This window comes from Leptonychotes weddellii, chromosome 14 (assembly GCF_054177405.1).
Source record: "Leptonychotes weddellii isolate Sample4059 chromosome 14, ASM5417740v2, whole genome shotgun sequence".
Taxonomy (NCBI): Eukaryota; Metazoa; Chordata; class Mammalia; order Carnivora; family Phocidae; genus Leptonychotes; species Leptonychotes weddellii.
Window position 1 is genome coordinate 72002486 of NC_138382.1, and position 8439 is coordinate 72010924.

The 8439-nt window shown below is 35.1% G+C and overlaps 1 protein-coding gene and 1 non-coding gene across 4 annotated transcripts in view; both read left to right on the forward strand.

The window, feature by feature from the left end:
* Positions 1 to 8439, forward strand: part of PBX3 (PBX homeobox 3) — a 160256-nt gene that overhangs the window by 91383 nt on the left and 60434 nt on the right. The gene's annotated exons all lie outside the window — the stretch shown is intronic.
* On the forward strand, positions 3018 to 3152 carry LOC115936532 (U4 spliceosomal RNA). Its single transcript, XR_004071968.1, has one exon. It is a non-coding gene; the product is annotated as a U4 spliceosomal RNA (small nuclear RNA).

The window sequence follows — 8439 nt, forward strand, 5'->3', positions numbered from 1 at the left end:
CTATGCCAAGAACTCAATAGGGAGATACTTTGTTGCTCAAGGATTAAATTATAATTTATTCTTTCTCTAACCGAGTACAAGAGAATTATTAGTAGATACCAGGTGAGAGTCCTTAAATCTGTTCTAAAAAATGGCTTAAAATACTTTTTAGAAGTTTACATATTTTTTGTTTATATATTTTTAGTATTTATATATCACTTTAGATTTTTGTCATTATTGTAAAATTGTGGATTTTAAGGCTGGAAGAAAACATAATTTAATTTAGCACCCCTTTTCTGTAGTTAGTATTTTCACTGGTTTTCTGATCTCAAATTGATGTGATATTTACCTACCACCAGTAATGCCAAGGAGCTCAAAGGTGACATAAATAAAGAGAATAGTAATAAATTTTATTTTTATTTTTTTAAAGATTTTATTTATTTATTTGACAGAGAGAGAGATAGCTAGAGCAGGAACACAAGCAGGGGGAGTGGGAGAGGGAGAGGCAGGCTTCCTGCCAAGCAGGGAGCCCGATGCGGGACTCGATCCCAGGACCCCAGGATCATGACCTGAGCCGAAGGCAGACGCTTAACGACTGAGCCACCCAGGCGCCCATAAATTTCATTTTTTAAATAAATGCTTTTACTTAGAGGGCATTTATAGATTCCTTACCTGGCATTTACTCTGTATCTGAACTTCTTGACTATGTATGAAAAACTAAATGAATACAGATAATTTTGCACAACTAATTTTAGTAGATAGCATGTTAATTGATTTAAAATCTGGGAACTGGTACTCAAAATTGCATTTCTGAAATAGCTTTTTCTTAATGGAATCTGAAGTTACTTAGTTGTAATCAATATTTCTGCTCAACAGCTGTATGTAAGTTTTAACACAGTGCGGTGCATGTAATGGGTATTTGGTAGAGGTTCGTTGAATGAAAGCATGAATGCATGAAAGATCAAACTGAAAAGAATATAAAATAAAGGAAAAGAATACGTGCCTGGCACATAGTGGGGCCCCTGTAGTTAGCTGAGTCAACTAACCAGTTATGTTTTCCAGAGGGTCTCACTTCTAATAACAGTTTTGAAAGTATTAAAAAAAAACAACAACCAGGAAGTGATTAACTTGTGTTCATCTGGTAGACTGCCTATAATGTGTTTATTTTGCTTATCCCCTCCTTTGCACTCTTTTCTTGTTATCAGTTTACTACTCAGAGTTCTCCAGATCAGCCGTGAAAAGTAGCTACCTGATGTGGCAGGATCCTTGTTCAAACCATGACACCCAATGTTGCCTTTTCTTTGCTCTTCTTTTAATTATGTCACCTTCATTGTTAGAGAAACCCAAATCTTCTTTTTCTTTTTCTTTTTTAATTATGTTATGTTAATCACCATACATCATTAGTTTTTCCAAATCTTCTTTTTCTTGAAGAAGGTGTTTTATTTGTATCTTTTAGATCTATTGTGGAAATAAAACAAGTTGTATCTAAAAAAAATAAATGATTATTTCTTATATGGAGAGAGGTTAATGGTAAAGCAGACATTTATGCAAAGATGTTTACTGCAAAGATCTACACTGAAAAAGTAAAGTCAGAGTAAATTTTTAGTTAAAACTGGATCCAGCTTACGTGCAGATTCAAAAAATTATATAAGGCTTAACATATATATGATCAGGACATTGACTGGCGATATTCTATTAAGTAGTTTTGCAGGATTTTTCTGTTCTAAGAAGAATTTGTTGTACTCGCATTATTGTTTCCTTTGGGATCCCAGACAATGACTCTGTAGTCTGATTCATTAATATTGGTTGTCTTCTGCAGGGAGTATCCAGATTTGACCTGCCAAGTATTAAATTTTTAATGTATTACTAGTTCTTTCAGAGAGTAAGGCTTGTCTTTGTTCTTTGTATTTTTGTACCAGTACAGCTTGAATCAGATAAGGATTTAATTTGTAGTATCACTAAATATGCCTCATTTAAAAAATACACACATAACACACATGTACAACTATAAAAATGTTTATTGATGAAAGTATTTCAATATGAATTGCTACCTTTTAAAATATTTGAAAGTATGCATTTCCAAATTTATTTTGAAAAGTGCCAGGGGGTGCTATGTGCTATGTACAACAAGTTAATTATTATGCTATTAACATTGATGATGTTGAATGTGTATTAGTTAATGTGTTAATGACGTGTTAATTACTGTACATGTTGTGAAGACCCTTCAGGCTTGTTCTATGATGCAACATGTCAACTTGAACCAGACCAAGTAATCTGCAAAGCAGACTGTAACTCTTAAAAATAACACTTGTAAACATAAATTATCAATTAAATTATGCTTTTTATTATCCTTTTTCTTTCTGGTAGAATGAATAAGTAATTCTTCTGCTATCTGCACCTGTTAGAACCTAATACTGTCAGACTGTTTTCCCCAAGAGGATTGGAAGAGATTTGTTATGCAGTAACTTCCGCTTTGTTTACGCTCTGGCATTTAGTGTATATTTTATATAGATTCATGTGTTTTGCAACCTGAGGGATTCTTCTTTTTTTGTTTACCTGATTAATTTATAATGGAACACACTCAGTCTTTGTGTAAGCAGGTGAAAAGTAGCTTTGTTCGATTAGCGCCACTAGTTGATATTAAACCAATCTATACATATTTGTGATTCAGGCAATGGCTTTTCAAACTTGTTGGCCAGATAGTTGAAATCTCTGGAGATCAGTCATAAAAACTGGACGCCAATCTCAGATCATTTAAAAGAGGCCAGAATTGGCTGCTGTTTGAGAACATGGAATAATACATTTTTTTATATATAAATACAGTTTGAAATGTTAAATATTTTAACTTTATTACTTCAACTTTTGAATTAATAGTGCCCATGTCTTCCTAATTGACAACATTTTTGGAAAATATACCTAGTGATGATCTTTAAGAACTTAACTTGGAGAAATATAATAAAATTGATAATACAGTGTTATTTATATAATACTATTTTTATTTCTTCAAAATCAGTTTCATATTAAAACAAAAACATCCTAGCTTTGCGCAGTGGCAGTATCGTAGCCAATGAGGTTTACCCGAGGCGCGATTATTGCTAATTGAAAACAAAAACATCCATGAAGAACGAGCATTCACAAATGAACGAAATGTCTTATGGTGAGGATGTTTTTCAAATGACCCAGAACCAACTTTTAAAAATACAAAAAATAAAAGAGAAATAAATGTTCCTCTTAGGCAGTTACTCTGTTTTTAAGATTCTTTTAAAAAATAATACGTACAAGAGAAGGTCAAGAGTTCAGGCTGTAAAGCTAGACTGTTCCAGGTTCAAATCCTCACTTTTCACCATCTAGTTGTGTGACCGTGAGTGTGGGCTTTCACCACCATGCTGTGTCTCGGTTTCATGGTAATAAAAGTGGGCATGATAATAGTACCTCCCTCTTTGAATTGTTGGGATGATTAGATGAGTTAATACAGGTAAAGCACTTTCAGCAGTGCCTGGCACCTAGGAAGCACTCAATAAATGTGAGGTCTTATTAACCTACCTTTAATATTATACTGAAAATTATTTGGAAGCATTTAATTTCCACAAGCTCTTTGAATTCCCAGGGACCCATTATGAATGTGCGTTTTTGGTTTTCAGTCATTATAGTCTTGTACTTCATCACAGAAAAACATCTTATTTTTAATGATGATTTTATTACTCCGGTATTGTTTACACCCACCTGGAGTAATCGCAGGCTTTTTTGTTCATCTAACCTTGCTTGATTTCCTGTAGCACAGTTCTTGTTGAGATTAGTGTTGGCATGGAAGGGTGTTATGACCAGAACTTCGTCTCTCTTGTAAATATTTGTGTATCTCTTGTTTACAGCCCTGATGTCCTCTTGTAACACCCATGCAAAAGGGATTCTAATAAATCTTGTGCTCAGCATTACACATTGTTTGTTTTAGCTGCCTTCCACTTCATGCTTCCTCCTTTAAGAGCGAGCCATTATGAAAGGTTAGATTCACAGTTAGCAGGCTTTAGCTCTCCCTTTTGAATCAGTGAGGTTGCCGTTTTATTGCTCTCCGACTTACACTTCAGTGATGAGAGTAAACTAGCATCAGATTAAAGGTCAGCAAATCCCATCAAAGAGAGGAATATTAGGGGCAGAGATAGTTGGAGAGGCAGCACACCACTGGGTATTGACAGGGTGATTCCAGGGTATCAGTCAGCAGAATTATAGCTGCCCAGAGAGTCAGTACAGCTTTAATGAGCCTGTGTGAAGAGGAAGAGGGTGGATTTATGTAGTTCCTCATAATTTTCTGTAGAGACTGTTATTGCAGACATTCTGTGGAGTGTTCTGGTCTTTCATTTAATTCAAAGGTCCTGGAGCTTATCCATCCTCTAAATTCCTTTTTGTTAGCTCAAATCAAAGTTGACATTTCCATGGTTTACCACCTAAAACACCCAGTTCAAAATCAGGTTTCTTTAGGCAATTTTGAAATCTATATATTGTTAATATAAATCTACAATCATATTTATATTAGTGCATGCATATATATATCCTTTCAGAAAAGTTGATTGAATAGTAAACATTTTTTTCATAAGTAGGCAATGGGGGGGAAATGTGCATTTACACGTTGCCCTCTAAGTAAGTGGGAAAAAACGGATTGTAATTATGTTATGGTGCTTTTCAAAAGGATCTTAATATTCATCCTCCTTAAATTGACTTTAGTAATTAATTGTTTATATGCCCATTTGTATATGCCCCATCTCACTCTTTATGCCCCCAATACCCCTAAACTGGAAAACAAAACAAAACATTTTTTTCATCTCTGTAAGGGAAATGTTTTTAATTGTTCTAATGAGCAATACTATATTTAATTGTTGTTATTTTCAGTCCACCTTGATTTTAATATGTCTTTGTAGTGAATGTGACTCACTTTAATTTCTTACCAGAAGGGGATTAAATCTCTGTGATTTCAAAATCTGGAATATGCTTTGGAAAGTTAAGGTTTGTTTTTTGTTTTTTTTTTTTTAATGTCTTTGGATATTTTTGCTGTAGGTTATTTGCTTAAAGAGTTAATGATATATAGATGTAGATACAGATATAGGTCCAGATATAGATGGATTCTTTTTGGTTAAGCTTTTATTTAATAGGTCACTAGAAAATACATGGTTTGTGAAAAAATTATCAGTCAACTTGCACTAGGATGTTGTGTTTATGAGTCAAGCCAGCCACTTTTTGTAATTTGTATTTAAAAATATACTATTTTGATTATTTGTGAATAAATGGATGCCTTATTAACAAAGAGGTCTTGTTTGTGTGATTTGCTGCTTGGAAGATGCTTTCAAGCTTTTCTGCCATTGTCCTTTGCATGCCATGTGGGTGGTCGTGCTTTTCAGACACTTACATGGTTTTTAATGGAACAGAGTGATGGATGTGATACAACCGACCATGAGAAGCACAAATATCCTTTTCGAAGTTCATCCTTGACTGAAACATCTACAGTAGTTAAAGCAAAATGTAAACTCTGCAAGAGAGATGCATACAGATGAATATTAGGTAAAAATATAGAGCCCATCTTCAGTCGTTAATTAGATGCTGTATTTATATTAAAGAGCCAGCACACTTGAAACTAAAATCATATGGAAAGTCTAGTAAAGTTCATGTTTCCTATAATCATGCCATGCTTCACAAAGCCTTTTCAATAAAACTGAGCCTGTGTCCTTTATAATAATACAGATAAAACTTTATGCCGTGCTGTTACATTGGAATGTACTGAGAATGCCAATGACCCTCGTGCGGTATTTACTAGCATATATGCTGTTTTGAGCAGTGCCTGTGCATCAAGATAATTTGGCCTTAAAAAGCAATAAAGTGGACGTTTCTTCCTATAAGGGGAAACAGGGAACAAGTGGGTATCTGCTATTCATAATGAAGTCAACTGACTGTAATTTTTATATTCACTTTTGAACATTTTAGAGAAAAGAGAAAGAAGATGGCCACAGCAAAAGAAAAGGAAGTGAATACAAAGATCAGCATAAGATTAATTATCTGATAGGGGCAGGATTCTTACTGCCATGAGGGATGTATGAATGATGTTTACTGATCACTTTAAAATACACAATCTCATATTTTTAGATTTAGGTAGGTATACTTAGGTATTTTTAAATTACCTGGGGTCTAGTATTTTCATTTGGGAAAAATTATGAATGCAAAAAGGACGCTTTTTCTCCCCAAATTCTGACCAAAAATTTTGCATCATGTATGGATTACATGTATAGTTTTTTAAAAATACCATACATTTTATCTGTGAAATAATTTGCTCAAATATTTCTAAAATAGGGGGCACCTGGGTGGCTTAGTCGTTAAGCATCTGCCTTCAGCTCCGGTCATGATCCCAGGGTCCTGGGATTGAGCCCCTCATCGCATCAGGCTCCCTGCTCAGCAGGAAGCCTGCTTCTCCCTCTCCCACTCCCCCAGCTTGTGTTCCCTCTTTCGCTGTCTCTCTGTCAAATAAATAAATAAAATCTTAAAAATAAAAAAAAAAAAAAGATTTCTAAAATAGTAATTGAGATGATGCATAACTTTGGTGTAATTTTAACTGATTTTAACAAAACACTGTGTGGCCAGTTAAACATGATAATGAGTAAATTCACAGGAAGAAGAGTCCTTATTTCAGGACAAATAAATGGCACTGTTTACTTTTCATGCGGTCCCCTACACATGGCCATTCTCTAGATTTCCGAGTTTATTTGAAGCGTGTGGCCAGAGACCACTAATAATGAGCAACTATCATGAGCATTTCATCATCAACATACATCAAAGTGCCATTCTACCACCGGAAGCAATATGAGAATAAAAGTAACATGAGAGAGCAAAAGAAGAAAACAGATACTTAGGTCATACAAATTGAGAAGGCAAAAAGCAATAAAGCCACATACCATTAAAATATGTTGCAAAGTAACAGCAACACAATATGACAAAGAAATTCTGTTATATAAAAAATACCAGATCGAAAAAAGAAAAGAGCAACATCGGTCAGATTTGACCATGTAGTGAACACTACCAGAAGTTGGATAAAATTTTAATTATAGGACAGATTTGTTTTAGATTACATTTAAAGATTGCAAAACTTCTGTATTTTTTTTTTTAATATTCATGGCATGGCTCTTGGTAATCCTGTAACTAGTTCTTTGACTTTGGGAGATGTAGTGTTTTAATAAAAACAGATTTCAGTCTCTGTGACTTAAAGTGAATGCCACAATTATTTTTAAAGTGATGATTATGTGCTCCGTACTGTTCTAGGCAATTTTGCATATTTTATACCATTTAAACTTCATAATGATTTCTTGAGTTGCTGGTATCTCTGTCTACAGAGAATGAGCTAGAAGACTTGCCCACAAACAGAGCTAATAAGCAAGAGAGTCAGAATTTGAATCCAGGCTATGATGACTCCATATTCTCTCGTAAAGGTAGTATATTCTCCAGTAGTGTAGCTCATTTTTTGTAGTTGCAAAGTGACCTTAAAATCCAGTATTTCTCTGGGTGTTTGAGGTGTAATGGAACCCTGGACTTCAAGGAAGACAGATCTGTTTTTGAATCGTTGTTTTCACATTTACTAGCCACGTGATCTTGAGCAAGTCACTTAGCCCTTTTGAAGTTTGGTTTTCTCATCTATAAATGGTGTAGGTGTAGGTGCATCTGTCCTATAAGGTTATTTTCAAATCAGATGAGAGAGAATGTAAAAGATACAGCTTGCTGCTTGGCATGTACACATATGCTTAATACATGTTGAAGTTTGAACGTAGAGAATTTTTAATTTTAATACATGTTGAAGTTTGAACGTAGAGAATTTTTAGGCTAAGCAAGAGAAGGATACCCAAGTACCAGTGGTGTTTTGGATTATCACACTAACAACTGTTAAAGTCACCTACTTGAGAAATAAAAGGACACAAAAAACTTGCTTTTGGGGAGAAACATTTTGTATTGTGACCTGGGTCTAGGAGGAACTTACCAAAGTCTGGAAGATTCGGTCTTGCAGAAAATAGAGTAGTGGGGGAAGCAGCTGTGTGGAGCAGCCCACACGATGCCCTCTGTGCTAGAAGGAGCAGGCGCTACAGTGCAGTGTTATCCCGTTCACAGCCTGGCAGTGATCTTAACTGACAAGACAGGAAATGAAAGTGCCATGGAGATCTCATTCTGCAGAGAGAAAAGGCAAGGGGACAGAATGTGGGGATGTGGGCAAGGGAAGGATTGCAGTAAGAGTTTGTGTAAATAAATGCTAAAATGCACTTAATAGGAGAGGAACCTGTCCAGGAAATGCACATAATAGAAGAGGACTAATTGATTTTGATGGAAGTCCAAATGTGGGCCTCTGGCATTTTCTAAAAGTGAGGAGCCCCAGGCACGTGGTAAATTTAAAAGGATATCATTGGCACATTAGATCATTAGATCACTGGTAACCACATAGAG